Consider the following 18,709-nt stretch of genomic DNA (forward strand, 5'->3'; position numbering starts at 1 on the left):
AGGTGTGAGGTGTGGAGTGTCACTGTGAAGTGACAGTGTATGAGTGGTGAAGGGTTCTGTGGGACTGTGGAGACGAGTGTGTCAGTGTAGGTGTGAGGTGTGGGCTGTCAGTGTAAAGTGACAGTGTATGAGGGGGTGAAGGGTTCTGAGGGACTGTGGAGAGGAGTGTGTCAGTATAAGTGTGAGGTGTGGAGTGTCAGTGTAAAGTGACAGTGTATGAGGGGGTGAATGGTTCTGAGGGACTGTGGAGAGGAGTGTGTGAGTGTAGGTGTGAGGTGTGGAGTGTCAGTGTGAAGTCACCGTCCTTTGGGGGTGAAGGTTTCTGCCGGACTGTGGAGAGGAGTGTGTCAGTGTTGGTCTGAGATGTGGAGTGTCAGTGTGAAGTGACAGTGTATGGGGGGTGAAGGGTTCTGAGGGACGGTGGAGAGGAGTGTGTGAGTGTAGGTGTGAGGTGTGGAGTGTCAGTGTGAAGTGACAGTGTATGGGGGGTGAAGGGATCTGAGGGGCTGTGGAGAGGAGTGTGTGAGTGTAGGTGTGAGGTGTAGAGTGTCAGTGTGAAGTCACAGTGTATGATGGGGGAAGGGTTCTGAGGGACTCTGGAGATGAGTGTGTGAGTGTAGGTGTGAGGTGTGGAGTGTCATTGTGAAATGAAAGTGCATGGGGGTGAAGGGTTCTGAGGGTCTGTGGAGAGGAGTGTGTGAGGGTAGGTGTGAGGTGTGGAGTGTCAGTGTGAAGTGTTCTGAGGGACTGTGGAGAGGGGTGTGTGAGTGTAGGTGTGAGGTGTGGAGTGTCAGTATGAAGTCACAGTGTATGAGGGGGTGAAGGGTTCTGAGGGACTGTGGAGAGGAGTGTGTCAGTGTAAGAGTGAGGTGTGGAGTGTCAGTGTGAAGTGACAGTGTATGAGGGGGTGAATGGTTCTGAGTGACTGTGGAGAGGAGTGTGTTAGTGTAGGTGTGAGGTGTGGGCTGTCAGTGTGAAGTGACAGTGTATGTGGGGTGAAGGGTTCTGAGGGACTGTGGAGAGGAGTGTGTGAGTGTAGGTGTGAGGTGTGGAGTCTCAGCGTGAAGTGACAGTGTATGAGGGTGTGATGGGTTCTGAGGGACTGTGGAGAGGAGTGTACCAGTGTAGGTGTGAGGTGTGGAGTGTCTCTGTGAAGTGACAGTGTATGAGCAGTGAAGGGTTCTGAGGGACTGTGGAGAGGAGTGTGTGAGGGTAGGTGTGAGAGGTGGAGTGTCAGTGTGAAGTGACAGTGTATGAGGGGTTGAAGGGTTCTGAGGGACTTGAGAGGAGTGTGTGAGTATAGGTGTGAGGTGTGGAGTGTCAGTGTAAAGTGATAGTGTATGGGGGGTGAATGGTTTCTGAGGGACTGTGGAGAGGAGTATGTGAGTATAGGTGTGAGGTGTGGAGTGTCAGTGTGAAGTGACTGTGTATGGGGGTGAAGGGTTCTGAGGGACTTGAGAGGAGTGTGTGAGTATAGGTGTGAGGTATGGAGTGTCAGTGTGAAGTGACAGTGTATGGGGGTGAAGGGTTCTGAGGGACTGTGGAGAGGAGTGTGTCAGTGTAGGTGTGAAGTGTGGAGTGTCAGTGTGAAGTGACAGTGTATGGGTTTCGAAGGATTTTGAGTGACTGTGGAGAGGAGTGTGTCAGTGTAGGTGTGTCGTGTGGAGTCTCAGTGTGAAGTATCAGTGTATGAGGGTTGAAGGGTTCTGAGGGACTGTGGAGAGGAGTGTGTCAGTGTAGGTTTGAGGTATGGTGTGTCAGTGTAAAGTGACAGTGTATGGGGGTGAAGGGTTCTGAGGGACTGTGGAGAGGAGTGTGTCAGTGTAGGTGTGAGGTGTGGAGTGTCACTGTGAAGTGACAGTGTATGAGTGGTGAAGGGTTCTGTGGGACTGTGGAGACGAGTGTGTGAGTGTAGGTGTCAGGTGTGGAGTGTCAGTGTGAAGTGACTGTTTATGAGGGGGTGATGGGTTCTGAGGGACTGTGGAGAGGAGTGTGTCAGTGTAGGTGTGAGGTGTGGAGTGTCAGTGTGAAATCACTGCGTATGAGGGGTGAAGGGTTCTGAGGGACTGTGTTGCGTCGTGTGTGAGTGTAGGTGTGATGTGTGGATTGTCAGTGTGAAGTGACAGTGTATGAGGGCTGAAGGGATCTGAGGGGCTGTGGAGAGGAGTGTGCCAGTGTAGGTGTGAGGTGTGGAGTGTCAGAGTGAAGTGACAGTGTATGGGGGTGAAGGGTTCTGAGGGACTGTGGAGAGGAGTGTGTGAGTGTAGGTGTGAAGTGTGGAGTGTCAGTGTGAAGTGACAGTGTATGAGGGGTGAAGAGTTCTGAGAGAGTGTGGAGAGGAGTGTGTCAGTGTAGGTGTGAGGTGTGGATTGTCAGTGTGAAGTCACAGTGTAAGAGAGGGTGAAGGGTTCTGTGGGACTGTAGAGAGGAGTGTGTGAGTGTAGGTGTGAGGTGTGGAGTGTCAGTGTGAAGTGACTGTGTATGTGGGGTGAAGGGTTCTGAGGGACTGTGGAGAGGAGTGTGTCAGTGTAAGTGTGTGGTGTGGAGTGTCAGTGTGAAGTGACAGTGCATGATGGGTGAAGGGTTCTGAGGGACTGTAGAGAGGAGTGTGTTAGTGAAGGTGTGAGGTGTGGAGTGTCAGAGTGAAGTGACAGTGTATGGGGGGTGAAGGGTTCTGAGGGACTGTGGAGAGGAGTGTGTGAGTGTAGGTGTGAGGTGTGGAGTGTCAGTGTGAAGTGACAGTGTATGATGGATGAAGGGTTCTGAGGGATTGTGGAGAGGAGTGTGTGAGTGTAGGTGTGAGGTGTGGAGTGTCAGTGTGAAGTGACAGTGTATGAGTGGTGAAGGGTTCTGTGGGACTGTGGAGACGAGTGTGTCAGTGTAGGTGTGAGGTGTGGGCTGTCAGTGTAAAGTGACAGTGTATGAGGGGGTGAAGGGTTCTGAGGGACTGTGGAGAGGAGTGTGTCAGTATAAGTGTGAGGTGTGGAGTGTCAGTGTAAAGTGACAGTGTATGAGGGGGTGAATGGTTCTGAGGGACTGTGGAGAGGAGTGTGTGAGTGTAGGTGTGAGATGTGGAGTGTCAGTGTGCAGTCACAGTGTATGATACGGTGAAGGGTTCTGAGGGACTGTGGAAAGGAGTGTGTGAGTGTAGGTGTGAGGTGTGGAGTGTCAGTGTGAAGTCACCGTCCTTTGGGGGTGAAGGTTTCTGCCGGACTGTGGAGAGGAGTGTGTCACTGTTGGTCTGAGATGTGGAGTGTCAGTGTGAAGTGACAGTGTATGGGGGGTGAAGGGATCTGAGGGACGGTGGAGAGGAGTGTGTGAGTGTAGGTGTGAGGTGTGGAGTGTCAGTGTGAAGTGACAGTGTATGGGTGTGAAGGGTTCTGAGGGACTGTGGAGAGGAGTGTGTGAGTGTAGGTGTGAGGTGTGGAGTTTCAGTGTGAAGTAACAGTGTATGAGGGTGAAGGGTTCTGAGGGACTGTGGAGAGGAGTGTGTGAGTGTCGGTGTGAGGTGTGGAGTGTCAGTGTGAAGTGACAGTGTATGGGGGGGTGAAGGGTTCTGAGGGACTGTGGAGAGGAGTGTCTGAGTGTAGGTGTGAGGTGTGGAGTGTCAGAGTGAAGTGACAGTGTATGGGGGTGAAGGGTTCTGAGGGACTGTGGAGAGGAGTGTGTGAGTGTAGGTGTGAGCTGTGGAGTGTCAGTGTGAAGTGACAGTGTATGAGGGGTGAAGAGTTCTGAGAGACTGTGGAGAGGAGTGTGTGAGTGTAGGTGTGAGGTGTGGATTGTCAGTGTGAAGTCACAGTGTAAGAGAGGGTGAAGGGTTCTGTGGGACTGTGGAGAGGAGTGTGTGAGTGTAGGTGTGAGGTGTGGAGTGTCAGTGTGAAGTCACAGTGTATCAGGGTGAAAGGTTCTGAGGGACTGTAGAGAGGAGTGTGTGAGTGTAGGTGTGAGGTGTGGAGTGTCAGAGTGAAGTGACAGTGTATGGGGGGTGAAGGGTTCTGAGGGACTGTGGAGAGGAGTGTGTGAGTGTAGGTGTGAGGTGTGGAGTGTCAGTGTGAAGTGACAGTGTATGATGGATGAAGGGTTCTGAGGGATTGTGGAGAGGAGTGTGTGAGTGTAGGTGTGAGGTGTGGAGTGTCAGTGTGAAGTGACAGTGTATGGGGGGGGTGAAGGGTTCTGTGGGACTGTGGAGACGAGTGTGTCAGTGTAGGTGTAAGGTGTGGGGTGTCAGTGTGAAGTGACAGTGTATGGGGGTGAAGGTTTCTGAGGGACTGTGGAGAGGAGTGTGTCAGTGTAGGTGTGAGGTGTGGAGTGTCACTGTGAAGTGACAGTGTATGAGTGGTGAAGGGTTCTGTGGGACTGTGGAGACGAGTGTGTCAGTGTAGGTGTGAGGTGTGGGCTGTCAGTGTAAAGTGACAGTGTATGAGGGGGTGAAGGGTTCTGAGGGACTGTGGAGAGGAGTGTGTCAGTATAAGTGTGAGGTGTGGAGTGTCAGTGTAAAGTGACAGTGTATGAGGGGGTGAATGGTTCTGAGGGACTGTGGAGAGGAGTGTGTGAGTGTAGGTGTGAGGTGTGGAGTGTCAGTGTGAAGTCACCGTCCTTTGGGGGTGAAGGTTTCTGCCGGACTGTGGAGAGGAGTGTGTCAGTGTTGGTCTGAGATGTGGAGTGTCAGTGTGAAGTGACAGTGTATGGGGGGTGAAGGGTTCTGAGGGACGGTGGAGAGGAGTGTGTGAGTGTAGGTGTGAGGTGTGGAGTGTCAGTGTGAAGTGACAGTGTATGGGGGGTGAAGGGATCTGAGGGGCTGTGGAGAGGAGTGTGTGAGTGTAGGTGTGAGGTGTAGAGTGTCAGTGTGAAGTCACAGTGTATGACGGGGGAAGGGTTCTGAGGGACTCTGGAGATGAGTGTGTGAGTGTAGGTGTGAGGTGTGGAGTGTCATTGTGAAATGAAAGTGCATGGGGGTGAAGGGTTCTGAGGGTCTGTGGAGAGGAGTGTGTGAGGGTAGGTGTGAGGTGTGGAGTGTCAGTGTGAAGTGTTCTGAGGGACTGTGGAGAGGGGTGTGTGAGTGTAGGTGTGAGGTGTGGAGTGTCAGTATGAAGTCACAGTGTATGAGGGGGTGAAGGGTTCTGAGGGACTGTGGAGAGGAGTGTGTCAGTGTAAGAGTGAGGTGTGGAGTGTCAGTGTGAAGTCACAGTGTATGAGGGGGTGAATGGTTCTGAGTGACTGTGGAGAGGAGTGTGTTAGTGTAGGTGTGAGGTGTGGGCTGTCAGTGTGAAGTGACAGTGTATGTGGGGTGAAGGGTTCTGAGGGACTGTGGAGAGGAGTGTGTGAGTGTAGGTGTGAGGTGTGGAGTCTCAGCGTGAAGTGACAGTGTATGAGGGTGTGATGGGTTCTGAGGGACTGTGGAGAGGAGTGTACCAGTGTAGGTGTGAGGTGTGGAGTGTCTCTGTGAAGTGACAGTGTATGAGCAGTGAAGGGTTCTGAGGGACTGTGGAGAGGAGTGTGTGAGGGTAGGTGTGAGAGGTGGAGTGTCAGTGTGAAGTGACAGTGTATGAGGGGTTGAAGGGTTCTGAGGGACTTGAGAGGAGTGTGTGAGTATAGGTGTGAGGTGTGGAGTGTCAGTGTAAAGTGATAGTGTATGGGGGGTGAATGGTTTCTGAGGGACTGTGGAGAGGAGTATGTGAGTATAGGTGTGAGGTGTGGAGTGTCAGTGTGAAGTGACTGTGTATGGGGGTGAAGGGTTCTGAGGGACTTGAGAGGAGTGTGTGAGTATAGGTGTGAGGTATGGAGTGTCAGTGTGAAGTGACAGTGTATGGGGGTGAAGGGTTCTGAGGGACTGTGGAGAGGAGTGTGTCAGTGTAGGTGTGAAGTGTGGAGTGTCAGTGTGAAGTGACAGTGTATGGGTTTCGAAGGATTTTGAGTGACTGTGGAGAGGAGTGTGTCAGTGTAGGTGTGTCGTGTGGAGTCTCAGTGTGAAGTATCAGTGTATGAGGGTTGAAGGGTTCTGAGGGACTGTGGAGAGGAGTGTGTCAGTGTAGGTTTGAGGTATGGTGTGTCAGTGTAAAGTGACAGTGTATGGGGGTGAAGGGTTCTGAGGGACTGTGGAGTGGAGTGCGTGAGTGTAGGTGTGAGGTTTGGAGTGTAAATGTAAAGTGACAGTGTATGGGGGTGAAGGTTTCTGAGGGACTGTGGAGAGGAGTGTGTTAGTGTAGGTGTGAGGTGTGGGGTGTCAGTATGAAGTCACAGTGTATGAGGGGAGAAGGGTTCTGAGGCACTGTGGAGAGGGGTGAGTTAGTGTAGGTGTGAGGTGTGGAGTGTCAGTGTGAAGTGACAGTGTATGGGGTTGAAGGGTTCTGAGGGACTGTGGAGAGGAGTGTGTGAATGTAGGTGTGAGGTGTGGAGTGTCCGTGTGAAGTGACAGTGTATGAGTGGGTGAAGGATTCTGAGGGACTGTGGAGAGGAGTGTGTGAGTGTAGGTGTGAGGTGTGGAGTGTCAGAGTGAAGTGACAGTGTATTAGGGGGTGAAGCGTTCTGAGGGACTGTGGAGAGGAGTGTGTGAGGGTAGGTGTGAGGTGTGGGCTGTCAGTGTGAAGTGACAGTGTATGGGTTTGAACGGTTCTGACGGACTGTGGAGAGGAGTGTGTGAGTGTAGGTGTGAGGTGTGGAGTGTCAGTGTGAAGTGTTCTGAGGGACTGTGGAGAGGAGTGTGTGAGTGTAGGTGTGAGGTGTGGGCTGTCAGTGTAAAGTGACAGTGTATGAGGGGGTGAAGGGTTCTGAGGGACTGTGGAGAGGAGTGTTTGAGTGTAGGTGTGAGGTGTGGGCTGTCAGTGTGAAGTGACAGTGTATGTGGGGTGAAGGGTTCTGAGGGACTGTGGAGAGGAGTGTGTGAGTGTAGGTGTGAGGTGTGGAGTCTCAGCGTGAAGTGACAGTGTATGAGGGTGTGATCGGTTCTGAGGGACTGTGGAGAGGAGTGTGCCAGTGTAGGTGTGAGGTGTGGAGTGTCTCTGTGAAGTGACAGTGTATGAGCGGTGAAGGGTTCTGAGGGACTGTAGAGAGGAGTGTGTGAGTGTAGGTGTGAGGTGTGTTGTGTCACTGTGAAGTGACAGTGTATGGGGGTTGAAGGGTTCTGAGGGTCTGTGGAGAGGAGTGTGTGAGTGTAGGTGTGAGGTATGGAGTGTCATAGTGAAGTGATAGTGTATGAGGGGTGAAGGGTTCTGAGGCACTGTGGAGAGGGGTGAGTGAGTGTACGTGTGAGGTGTGGGCTGTCAGTGTAAAGTGACAGTGTATGAGGGGGTGAAGGGTTCTGAGGGACTGTGGAGAGGAGTGTGTGAGTGTAGGTGTGAGGTGTGGACTGTCATTGTGAAGTCACAGTGTATGAGGGGGTGAATGGTTCTGAGGGACTGTGGAGAGGAGTGTGTTAGTGTAGGTGTGACGTGTGGAGTGTCAGTGTGAAGTGACAGTGTATGAGGGGGTGAATGGTTCTGAGGGACTGTGGAGAGGAGTGTGTTAGTGTAGGTGTGTGGTGTGGGCTGTCAGTGTGAAGTGACAGTGTATGTTGGGTGAAGTGTTCTGAGGGACTGTGGAGAGGAGTGTGTGAGTGTAGGTGTGAGGTGTGGAGTGTCAGTGCGAAGTGACAGTGTATTAGGGGGTGAAGCGTTCTGAGGGACTGTGGAGAGGAGTGTGTGAGGGTAGGTGTGAGGGGTGGAGTGTCAGTGTGAAGTGACAGTGTATGAGGGGTTGAAGGGTTCTGAGGGACTTGAGAGGAGTGTGTGAGTATTGGTGTGAGGTGTGGAGTTTCAGTGTGAAGTAACAGTGTATGAGGGGGTGAAGGGTTCTGAGGGACTGTGGAGAGGAGTGTGTGAGTGTAGGTGTGAGGTGTGGAGTGTCAGTGTGAAGTGACAGTGTATGGAGAGGTGAAGGGTTCTGAGGGACTGTGGAGAGGAGTGTGTGAGTGTAGGTGTGAGGTGTGGAGTGTCAGAGTGAAGTGACAGTGTATGCGGGGTGAAGGGTTCTGAGGGACTGTGCAGAGGAGTGTGTGAGTGTAGGTGTGAGGTGTGGAGTGTCAGTGCGAAGTGACAGTGTATTAAGGGGTGAAGGGTTCTGAGGGACTGTGGAGAGGAGTGTGTAGGTGTAGGTGTGAGGTGTGGAGTGTCAGTGTGAAGTGACAGTGTATTAAGGGGTGAAGGGTTCTGAGGGACTGTGCAGAAGAGTGTGTCAGTGTATGTGTGAGGCGTGGTGTGTCAGTGTGAAGTCACCGTCTTTTGGGGGTGAAGGGTTCTGAGGGACTGTGCAGAGGAGTGTGTGAGTGTAGGTGTGAGGTGTGGAGTGTCAGTGTAAAGTGACAGTGTATGAGGGGCTGAAGGGTTCTGAGGGACTGTGGTGAGGAGTGTGTCAGTGTAAGTGTGAGGTGTGGAGTATCAGTGTGAAGTGACAGTGTATGAGGGGGTGAATGGTTCTGAGGGACTGTGGAGAGGAGTGTGTGAGTGTAGGTGTGAGGTGTGGAGTCTCAGTGTGAAGTTACAGTGTATGAGGGTGTGATGGGTTCTGAGGGACTGTGGAGAGGAGTGTGCCAGTGTAGGTGTGAGGTGTGGAGTGTCAGTTTGACATCACAGTGTATGAGGGGTGATGGCTTCTCAGGGACTGTGGAGTGGAGTGTGTCAGTGTTGGTGTGAGGTGTGGAGTGTAACTGTAAAGTGACAGTGTATGAGCGGGTGAAGGGTTCTGAGGGACTATGGAGGGGAGTGTGTGAGTGTAGGTGTGACGTGTGGAGTGTCAGTGTGAAGTGACAGTGTATGAGGGGGTGAATGGTTCTGAGGGACTGTGGAGAGGAGTGTGTCAGTGTAGGTGTGAGGTGTGGAGTGTCAGTTTGTCATCACAGTGTATGAGGGGTGACGGCTTCTCAGGGACTGTGGAGTGGAGTGTGTCAGTGTAGATGTGAGGTGTGGAGTGTAACTGTGAAGTGACAGTGTATGAGGGGGTGAAGGGTTCTGAGGGACTGTGGAGGGGAGTGTGTCAGTGTAGGTGTGAGGTGTGGAGTGTCAGTATGTAGACACAGTGTATGAGGGGTGAAGGGTTCTGAGGGACTGTGGAGAGGAGTGTGTGAGTGTCGGTGTGAGGTGTGGAATATCAGTGTGAAGTGACAGTGTATTGGGGTGAAGTGTTCTGAGCGACTGTGGAGAGGAGTGTGTTAGTGTAGTTGTGAGGTGTGGAGTGTCAGTGTGAAGTGACAGTGTATGAGGGGTGAATGGTTCTGATAACTGGAGAGGAGTGTGTGAGTGTAGGTGTGAGGTGTGGGCTGTCAGTGTGAAGTGACAGTGTATGAGGCGGTGAAGGGTTCTGAGGGACTGTGGAGCGGAGTGTGTCAGTGTAAGTGTGAGGTGTGGAGTGACAGTGTGAAGTGACAGTGTATGAGGGGGTGAATGGTTCTGAGGGACTGTGGAGAGGAGTGTGTGAGTGTAGGTGTGAGGTGTGGGCTGTCAGTGTAAAGTGACAGTGTATGAGGGGGTGAAGGGTTCTGAGGGACTGTGGAGAGGAGTGTGTCAGTGTAAGTGTGAGGTGTGGAGTGTCAGTGTGAAGTGACAGTGTATGAGGGTGTGAATGGTTCTGAGGGACTGTGGAGAGGAGTGTGCCAGTGTAGGTGTGAGGTGTGGAGTGTCACAGTCAAGTGACAGTGTATGAGTGGTGAAGGGTTTTGTGGGACTGTGGAGATGAGTGTGTCAGTGTAGGTGTAAGGTGTGGGGTGTCTGTGTGAGGAGACAGTGTATGAGGGGTGACGGCTTCTGAGGAACTGTGGAGTGGAGTGTGTCAGTGTAGGTGTGAGGTGTGGAGTGTAACTGTGAAGTGACAGTGTACAAGGGGGTGAAGGGTTGTGAGGGACTGTGGAGAGGAGTGTGTCAGTGTAGGTGTGAGGTGTGGAGTGTCAGTATGAAGTCACAGTGTATGGGGGGTGAATGGTTTTGAGGGACTGTGTTGCGTTGTGTGTGAGTGTAGGTGTGAGGTGTGGGCTGTCAGTGTGAAGTGACAGTGTATGAGGCGGTGAAGCGTTCTGAGGGACTGTGGAGAGGAGTGTTTCAGTGTAAGTGTGAGGTGTGGAGTGTCAGTGTGAAGTGACAGTGTATGGGGGGGGTGAATGGTTCTGAGGGAATGTGGAGAGGAGTGTGTTAGTGTACGTGTGAGGTGTGGAGTGTCAGTGTGAAGTGACAGTGTATGGGGGTGAAGTGTTCTGAGGGACTGTGGAGAGGAGTCTGTGAGTGTAGGTGTGAGGTGGAGTGTCAGTGTGAAGTGACAGTGTATTTGGGGTGAAGGGTTCTGAGGGACTGTGGAGAGGAGTGTGTGAGTGTAGGTGTGAGGTGTGGACTGTCATTGTGAAGTCACAGTGTATGAGGGGGTGAATGGTTCTGAGGGACTGTGGAGAGGAGTGTGTTAGTGTAGGTGTGACGTGTGGAGTGTCAGTGTGAAGTGACAGTGTATGAGGGGGTGAATGGTTCTGAGGGACTGTGGAGAGGAGTGTGTTAGTGTAGGTGTGTGGTGTGGGCTGTCAGTGTGAAGTGACAGTGTATGTTGGGTGAAGTGTTCTGAGGGACTGTGGAGAGGAGTGTGTGAGTGTAGGTGTGAGGTGTGGAGTGTCAGTGCGAAGTGACAGTGTATTAGGGGGTGAAGCGTTCTGAGGGACTGTGGAGAGGAGTGTGTGAGGGTAGGTGTGAGGGGTGGAGTGTCAGTGTGAAGTGACAGTGTATGAGGGGTTGAAGGGTTCTGAGGGACTTGAGAGGAGTGTGTGAGTATTGGTGTGAGGTGTGGAGTGTCAGTGTGAAGTGACTGTGTATGGGGGTGAAGGGTTCTGAGGGACTGTGGAGAGGAGTGTGTGAGTGTAGGTGTGAGGTGTGGAGTGTCAGAGTGAAGTGACAGTGTATGGAGAGGTGAAGGGTTCTGAGGGACTGTGGAGAGGAGTGTGTGAGTGTAGGTGTGAGGTGTGGAGTGTCAGAGTGAAGTGACAGTGTATGCGGGGTGAAGGGTTCTGAGGGACTGTGCAGAGGAGTGTGTGAGTGTAGGTGTGAGGTGTGGAGTGTCAGTGCGAAGTGACAGTGTATTAAGGGGTGAAGGGTTCTGAGGGACTGTGCAGAAGAGTGTGTCAGTGTATGTGTGAGGCGTGGTGTGTCAGTGTGAAGTCACCGTCTTTTGGGGGTGAAGGGTTCTGAGGGACTGTGCAGAGGAGTGTGTGAGTGTAGGTGTGAGGTGTGGAGTGTCAGTGTAAAGTGACAGTGTATGAGGGGCTGAAGGGTTCTGAGGGACTGTGGTGAGGAGTGTGTCAGTGTAAGTGTGAGGTGTGGAGTATCAGTGTGAAGTGACAGTGTATGAGGGGGTGAATGGTTCTGAGGGACTGTGGAGAGGAGTGTGTGAGTGTAGGTGTGAGGTGTGGAGTCTCAGTGTGAAGTTACAGTGTATGAGGGTGTGATGGGTTCTGAGGGACTGTGTAGAGGAGTGTGCCAGTGTAGGTGTGAGGTGTGGAGTGTCAGTTTGACATCACAGTGTATGAGGGGTGATGGCTTCTCAGGGACTGTGGAGTGGAGTGTGTCAGTGTTGGTGTGAGGTGTGGAGTGTAACTGTAAAGTGACAGTGTATGAGCGGGTGAAGGGTTCTGAGGGACTATGGAGGGGAGTGTGTGAGTGTAGGTGTGACGTGTGGAGTGTCAGTGTGAAGTGACAGTGTATGAGGGGGTGAATGGTTCTGAGGGACTGTGGAGAGGAGTGTGTCAGTGTAGGTGTGAGGTGTGGAGTGTCAGTTTGTCATCACAGTGTATGAGGGGTGACGGCTTCTCAGGGACTGTGGAGTGGAGTGTGTCAGTGTAGGTGTGAGGTGTGGAATATCAGTGTGAAGTGACAGTGTATTGGGGTGAAGTGTTCTGAGCGACTGTGGAGAGGAGTGTGTTAGTGTAGGTGTGAGGTGTGGAGTGTCAGTGTGAAGTGACAGTGTATGAGGGGTGAATGGTTCTGATAACTGGAGAGGAGTGTGTGAGTGTAGGTGTGAGGTGTGGGCTGTCAGTGTGAAGTGACAGTGTATGAGGCGGTGAAGGGTTCTGAGGGACTGTGGAGCGGAGTGTGTCAGTGTAAGTGTGAGGTGTGGAGTGACAGTGTGAAGTGACAGTGTATGAGGGGGTGAATGGTTCTGAGGGACTGTGGAGAGGAGTGTGTGAGTGTAGGTGTGAGGTGTGGGCTGTCAGTGTAAAGTGACAGTGTATGAGGGGGTGAAGGGTTCTGAGGGACTGTGGAGAGGAGTGTGTCAGTGTAAGTGTGAGGTGTGGAGTGTCAGTGTGAAGTGACAGTGTATGAGGGTGTGAATGGTTCTGAGGGACTGTGGAGAGGAGTGTGCCAGTGTAGGTGTGAGGTGTGGAGTGTCACAGTCAAGTGACAGTGTATGAGCGGTGAAGGGTTTTGTGGGACTGTGGAGATGAGTGTGTCAGTGTAGGTGTAAGGTGTGGGGTGTCTGTGTGAGGAGACAGTGTATGAGGGGTGACGGCTTCTGAGGAACTGTGGAGTGGAGTGTGTCAGTGTAGGTGTGAGGTGTGGAGTGTAACTGTGAAGTGACAGTGTACAAGGGGGTGAAGGGTTGTGAGGGACTGTGGAGAGGAGTGTGTCAGTGTAGGTGTGAGGTGTGGAGTGTCAGTATGAAGTCACAGTGTATGGGGGGTGAATGGTTTTGAGGGACTGTGTTGCGTTGTGTGTGAGTGTAGGTGTGAGGTGTGGGCTGTCAGTGTGAAGTGACAGTGTATGAGGCGGTGAAGGGTTCTGAGGGACTGTGGAGAGGAGTGTTTCAGTGTAAGTGTGAGGTGTGGAGTGTCAGTGTGAAGTGACAGTGTATGGGGGGGTGAATGGTTCTGAGGGAATGTGGAGAGGAGTGTGTTAGTGTAAGTGTGAGGTGTGGAGTGTCAGTGTGAAGTGACAGTGTATGGGGGTGAAGTGTTCTGAGGGACTGTGGAGAGGAGTCTGTGAGTGTAGGTGTGAGGTGGAGTGTCAGTGTGAAGTGACAGTGTATTTGGGGTGAAGGGTTCTGAGGGACTGTGGAGAGGAGTGTGTGAGTGTAGGTGTGAGGTGTGGGCTGTCAGTGTAAAGTGACTGTGTATGTGGGGTGAAGGGTTCTGAGGGACTGTGGAGAGGAGTGTGTCAGTGTAAGTGTGTGGTGTGGAGTGTCAGTGTGAAGTGACAGTGCATGATGGGTGAAGGGTTCTGAGGGACTGTAGAGAGGAGTGTGTTAGTGTAGGTGTGAGGTGTGGGCTGTCAGTGTGAAGTGACAGTGTATTTGGGGTGAAGGGTTCTGAGGGGCTGTGGAGAGGAGTGTGTCAGTGTATGTGTGAGGCGTGGTGTGTCAGTGTGAAGTCACCGTCTTTTGGGGGTGAAGGTTTCTGCGGGACTGTGTAGTGGAGTCTGTGAGTGTACATGTGAAATGTGGAGTGTCAGTGTGAAGTCACAGTGTATGAGGAGGTGAATGTTTCTGAGGGACTGTGGAGAGGAGTGTGTGAGTGTACATGTGAAATGTGGAGTGTCAGTGTGAAGTCACAGTGTATGAGGAGGTGAATGTTTCTGAGGGACTGTGGAGAGGAGTGTGTCAGTGTAAGTGTGAGGTGTGGAGTGTCAGTGTGAAGTGACAGTGTATGGGGGTGAAGGGTTCTGGGGGACTGTGGAGAGGAGTGTGTGAGTGTAGGTGTGAGGTGTGGATTGTCAGTGTGAAGTGACAGTGTATGGGGGGTGAAGTGTTCTGAGGGACTGTGGAGAGGAGTGTGTGAGTGTAGGTGTGAGGTGTGGATTGTCAGTGTGAAGTGATAGTGTATGAGAGGGTGAATGGTTCTGAGGGACTGTGGAGAGGAGTGTGTGAGTGTAGTTGTGAGATGTGGAGTATCTGTGTGAAGTGACAGTGTATGGGGGTGAAGGGTTCTGAGGGACTGTGGAGAGGAGTGTGTGAGTGTAGGTGTGAAATGTGGAGTGTCAGTGTGAAGTGACAGTGTATGGAGGGTGAAGGGTTCTGAGGGACTGTGGAGAGGAGTCTGTGAGTGTTGGTGTGAAGTGTGGAGTGTCAGTGTGAAGTGACAGTGTAAGGAGGTGAAGGTTTCTGAGGGACTGTGGAGAGGAGTGTGTGAGTGTAGGTGTGAGGTGTGGAGTGTCAGTGTGAAGTGACAGTGTATGGAGGGTGAAGGGTTCTGAGGGACTGTGGAGAGGAGTGTGTGAGTGTAGGTGTGAGGTGTGGAGTGTCAGTCTGAAGTGACAGTGTATGAGGGGGTGAATGGTTCTGAGGGACTGTGTAGAGGAGGGTGTGTGTAGGTGTGAGGAGTGGAGTGTCAGTGTGAAGTGACAGTGTATGAGCGGTGATGGGTTCTGAGGGACTGTGGAGAGGAGTGTGTGAGTGTAGGTGTGAGGAGTGGAGTGTCAGAGTGAAGTGACAGTGTATGGGGGTGAAGGGTTCTGAGGGTCTGTAGAGAGGAGTGTGTGAGTGTAGGTGTGAGGAGTGGAGTGTCAGTGTGAAGTGACAGTGTATGAGCGGTGATGGGTTCTGAGGGACTGTGGAGAGGAGTGTGTGAGTGTAGGTGTGAGGTGTGGAGTGTCAGTGTGAAATGACAGTGTATGGGGGGTGAAGTGTTCTGAGGGACTGTGGAGAGGAGTATGTGAGCGTAGGTGTGAGGTGTGGAGTGGCAGTGTGAAGTGACAGTGTATGGGGGTGAACGGTTCTGAGGGACTGTGGAGAGGAGTGTGTTAGTGTAGGTGTGAGGTGTGGAGTGTCAGTCTGAAGTGACAGTGTATGAGAGGGTGAATGGTTCTGAGGGACTGTGGAGAGGAGTGTGTTAGTGTAGGTGTGAGGTGTGGGCTGTCAGTGTGAAGTGACAGTTTATGAGGGGGTGAAGGGTTCTGAGGGACTGTCGAGAGGAGTGTGTGAGTGTAGGTGTGAGGAGTGGAGTGTCAGTGTGAAGTGACAGTGTATGAGGTGTGAAAGGTTCTGAGGGACTGTAGAGAGGAGTGTGTGAGTGTAGGTGTGAGGAGTGGAGTGTCAGTGTGAAGTGACAGTGTATGAGGGGTGATGGGTTCTGAGGGACTGTTGAGAGAAGTGCTGATGTGGTGGTGGCGGGTCAGGTTTGGTGGGATAATGTGGATGTGTTCATCAGCTTGATAGCTTTGGGTAAGCATCCGCTTTTGAGTCTGGTACTGGTGTGGATGCTGTATAGCCTCTTCCCTGATGTCTCAAAATAGAATATATTGTAGTGTTGCAATGTAGCACTTTATAGATTTGAAGCCCCCCCCCCCCCATCCATTTTCCATTGGGGTGAAGCACTGTGGAAGTTGACTTTGAAGAGTATAATATGTTGACACTGTATACAGGGGGCCGGGTGGTTTTTCCCAGTGACATTCCTATTCCCACTGAGTAACAAGGGAATGGTTTTTGCCCATGGTGCAATGCTTGCCATTACCTCAAGCAATCTTCTTGCAGGAATGAAGCGACACTATTCAACTCATGGCAAATCTTGCCTGGAACCAAGATCCCCAATCTTTTGTGGCTGAATTGGAGTATGGCAGTGACGAGCCGTGTTGGAATCCACTCTGGTATCAAGCTCTGGGCTGAAAGGTTTGTGGCGTGACCTTGGGAAACATTGTCCCACCTGTTATTATCTCAGGAGCCCCCTGTTGGCAAAGATGGGCATTGATGATGGCGTCAGAGGGAAACGGTGCTTTGCAGGCAGGAGAACAGTTGTACGCTCAACTATTTATCTTTTCAAGCTCAAATCTGCAGCCAGAATTTCAGCAGTAACAACTGGATGTTGATGCTGTTTAATATCACTCGTGATCTTATGATCACCAAACAGGCATGGCAGACCCGACCCCCCCACCCTGAAGCTGAAGGGGAGGTTTTCATGTATGACTGAAATGTCAGGATGTGCAAATGCCCTATTTATGCCAACATCAATGCCCAAAAGTGGTAAGTCTGCAGAAAGTGGTGGAAACAGCCCAGTCGATCGCAGGAAAAGCCTCCTTCCCACCCACCACTGAACACGTTTACAAGGAGCACTGCCCTGTAAATCAGCTTCCATCATCATGGACCCTCACCACTCAGGTCATGCTCTCTTCTTACTGATGCCATCAGTAGGGAGGTACCGGAGCCTCAGGTCCCACACCACCAGGTTCTGGAACAATTATTACCCCTCAGCCTTCAAGCTCCCGAACCAGTGTGGATAACTTCACTCACCTCAACACTGAACTGATTCCACAACCCATGGTCCCACTTTCAAGGATTCTCCAACTCATATTCTAACTATTTATTTACTTATTTATTATTATCATTTATATTTGCTTAGTTTGTTTTCTTTTGTAATTTGGTTGTTTGTCAGTCAGTCTTTGTGCTTAGTTTTTGGTTCATTCTATTGCATTTCCTTGTTCTGTGAATGCTTGCAAGAAAGTGAATCTCATAGTAGTATTTGATGACATATTGTTTACATATTTTGATGTTAAATTTCCTTTCAATTTTGAACTTACAATTTTGAATGTACAATTTCTGGAGAAAAGATAGAAGGCCTGTGAGCAAGGCTGCTGTGTCAGAGGGACATGAGGGACCACTGTGTACTGTTTGACACAAACATAGCTCACTGCCCAATTTTCTAGACCCAGCGCGCCATCCCAAGCATTTCTCCATTGACTGCATGGACCAGATGGCAGCGTCAGGGAAAGGAAGAGGTGGCGGCATCTGTTTTATAGTAATCTTGTCGTGCACAGACGGACATGGCGGTCTTGTCCCATTCCTGCCTCCCCCATCCTGGAGTACCTGGTAGTGAAGTGCTGACTGTTCTACCTACTGTGGGAGCTGGCTGCCGTCACAAAATCCCTGCCTAACTATCACCAACACATTTTCTTCAATACCAGAGGACACAACAAACTCGATCACTGCTATACCCACTCCATTCTCAACCCCATTTTAGTAAATCTGACCATCTGGCTGTGCTTCTTCTGCCTGTGTGCAGGCAGAGTGTGTGGTGCCAGTGGAGGGGACCACGAAGGGCTGTTCCCAATACATCCCTCATTACCTTTGGCAGTGTCTGTAGGAGGCACTGCCTCATGAAGGCAGCAGCCATCATCAAAGATCCTCACCATCCAGGTCGTCCTGTCTTTTCCCGGCTACCATCGGGCAAGACCAGGGGTGGGCAAACTTTTTGACTTGAGGGCCACAAAGGGTTCTAAAATTTGACAGGGGGGCCAGACCAGGAGCAGATGGATGGAGTGTTTTGGTAATACACCTCATAAGAGAAAATAAAATATCATGGGATATGTAGAAAACATGTGCTTTAATTTCAATTGAAAATGAACAAATGCATTACAACAAAATATCTGTCTTTGAAGTCCCATGGTATTTAGCTATTTATTGAAATGACTTTTAAAACACTGAAAATTAAATGAATAAAATACAGCTTTTTTTAATAGTAACAGTTATTATTTTAAAGCACTGAAAATTCTGTTATCCTTCAAGATATTATCATCATCACTCTCCTCCTGACTGTCTTTATTTCAAAAACGGTAGGAGATGCAGGTCTAGTTGTCCTGCTCCTTCTTATTCAATTGTCCCCTGTGCCAAAACTCAACAACGACCCGCACAATGACAGAACAGTGAGAGCGCGCCAATATGCGGAGCTCTGTGCTCACAAATCCCCGCAGGCTATCTCCCTTAGCCAGAACGCTGACTAATTGTGAGCCGGTTCAGATGTGCCAGGAAATGGGTCGCCACAAGGTCACAAAGTAAAGCGCAAATGTGGAGTAATACGCTGCACCTCAACAAAGGTCAATGTATATAGAGTGCGTCATCTATTGGGAAAACGCCAGAATTGCGGGGAAAAAATGTTAACAAGGTTTATTAATATAATTTCATCAAGTTCTGCGGGCTGGATTAAAAAGCTTAATGGGCCGCATATGGCCCGCGGGCCGTAGTTTGCCCATGCCTGGGCAAGAGGCACAGTCATTCGCAGGTTCAAGAACAGCTACTTCCCTTCAACTGTTCAGTTCTTGAACCAAAATGCACAACTGTTTATGACAGATTAGCAACACAATGACAATTTGATCAATTTACACTAAAATGAACTTTGTTTTTCCTGTTGGAATTGTGTAATTATTGTGTATACCTGGTGTTTTGCTGGTGAATGCTGCTTATCTGATGCTATATGCCTGTGATGCTGCTGCGAGGAAGATTTTCATAGTACCTGTGTAGACATGTACTTGTGCATCTGACAATAAATTCAACAATAACTGGTTTGGATTAGTTGACTGGGCTGTGTACATGGATTTGTCAGAGGACCTAAATGAATATGTCACCGTCGTCACAAAACATTCCGCGTCTTCCCCAACCAGAAGCTCTGGACAAACCAGGAGATTTGGAATCTGTAGTGTTTAAGGCTGGTGACCTGGAGGCACAGAAGTCCAGGTATGATCTCCAGAAGGACGTTGTGAGCACAAAGAGGCAATACTGGACAAAAGTGGAGTCATAGACAGGCGCTCGACAGCTGTGGCTGGGCTTGCATGCTATCACTTACTACAGGGCAAAACCAAGTAGCACAAGTGGAAACAACCCATTACTCATGGATGAGCTCAAAGTCTTTGACAGGAAGAACTCTGACACAGGAGCCCTCACATATCTGGACAACCCTGTAAGCTCAGTCTCTGAGGCTAATATCCGGGCATCCTTAAAGGGGGTGAACCCA

The 18,709-nt window shown here is 50.9% G+C and overlaps 1 protein-coding gene across 1 annotated transcript in view; it reads left to right on the forward strand.

Moving 5' to 3' along the window:
• LOC132384712 (zinc finger protein GLI1-like) overlaps nucleotides 1-18,709 on the forward strand; it is a 219,245-nt gene that overhangs the window by 91,960 nt on the left and 108,576 nt on the right. Inside the window, exon 2 of the mRNA XM_059956100.1 lies at nucleotides 15,463-15,597. The gene's annotated coding sequence lies outside the window, so the exon portion shown is untranslated. The remainder of the gene's footprint in view (nucleotides 1-15,462; nucleotides 15,598-18,709) is intronic.

The sequence above is a fragment of the Hypanus sabinus genome, chromosome X1, assembly GCF_030144855.1.
Source record: "Hypanus sabinus isolate sHypSab1 chromosome X1, sHypSab1.hap1, whole genome shotgun sequence".
In the NCBI taxonomy this organism is placed as follows: Eukaryota; Metazoa; Chordata; class Chondrichthyes; order Myliobatiformes; family Dasyatidae; genus Hypanus; species Hypanus sabinus.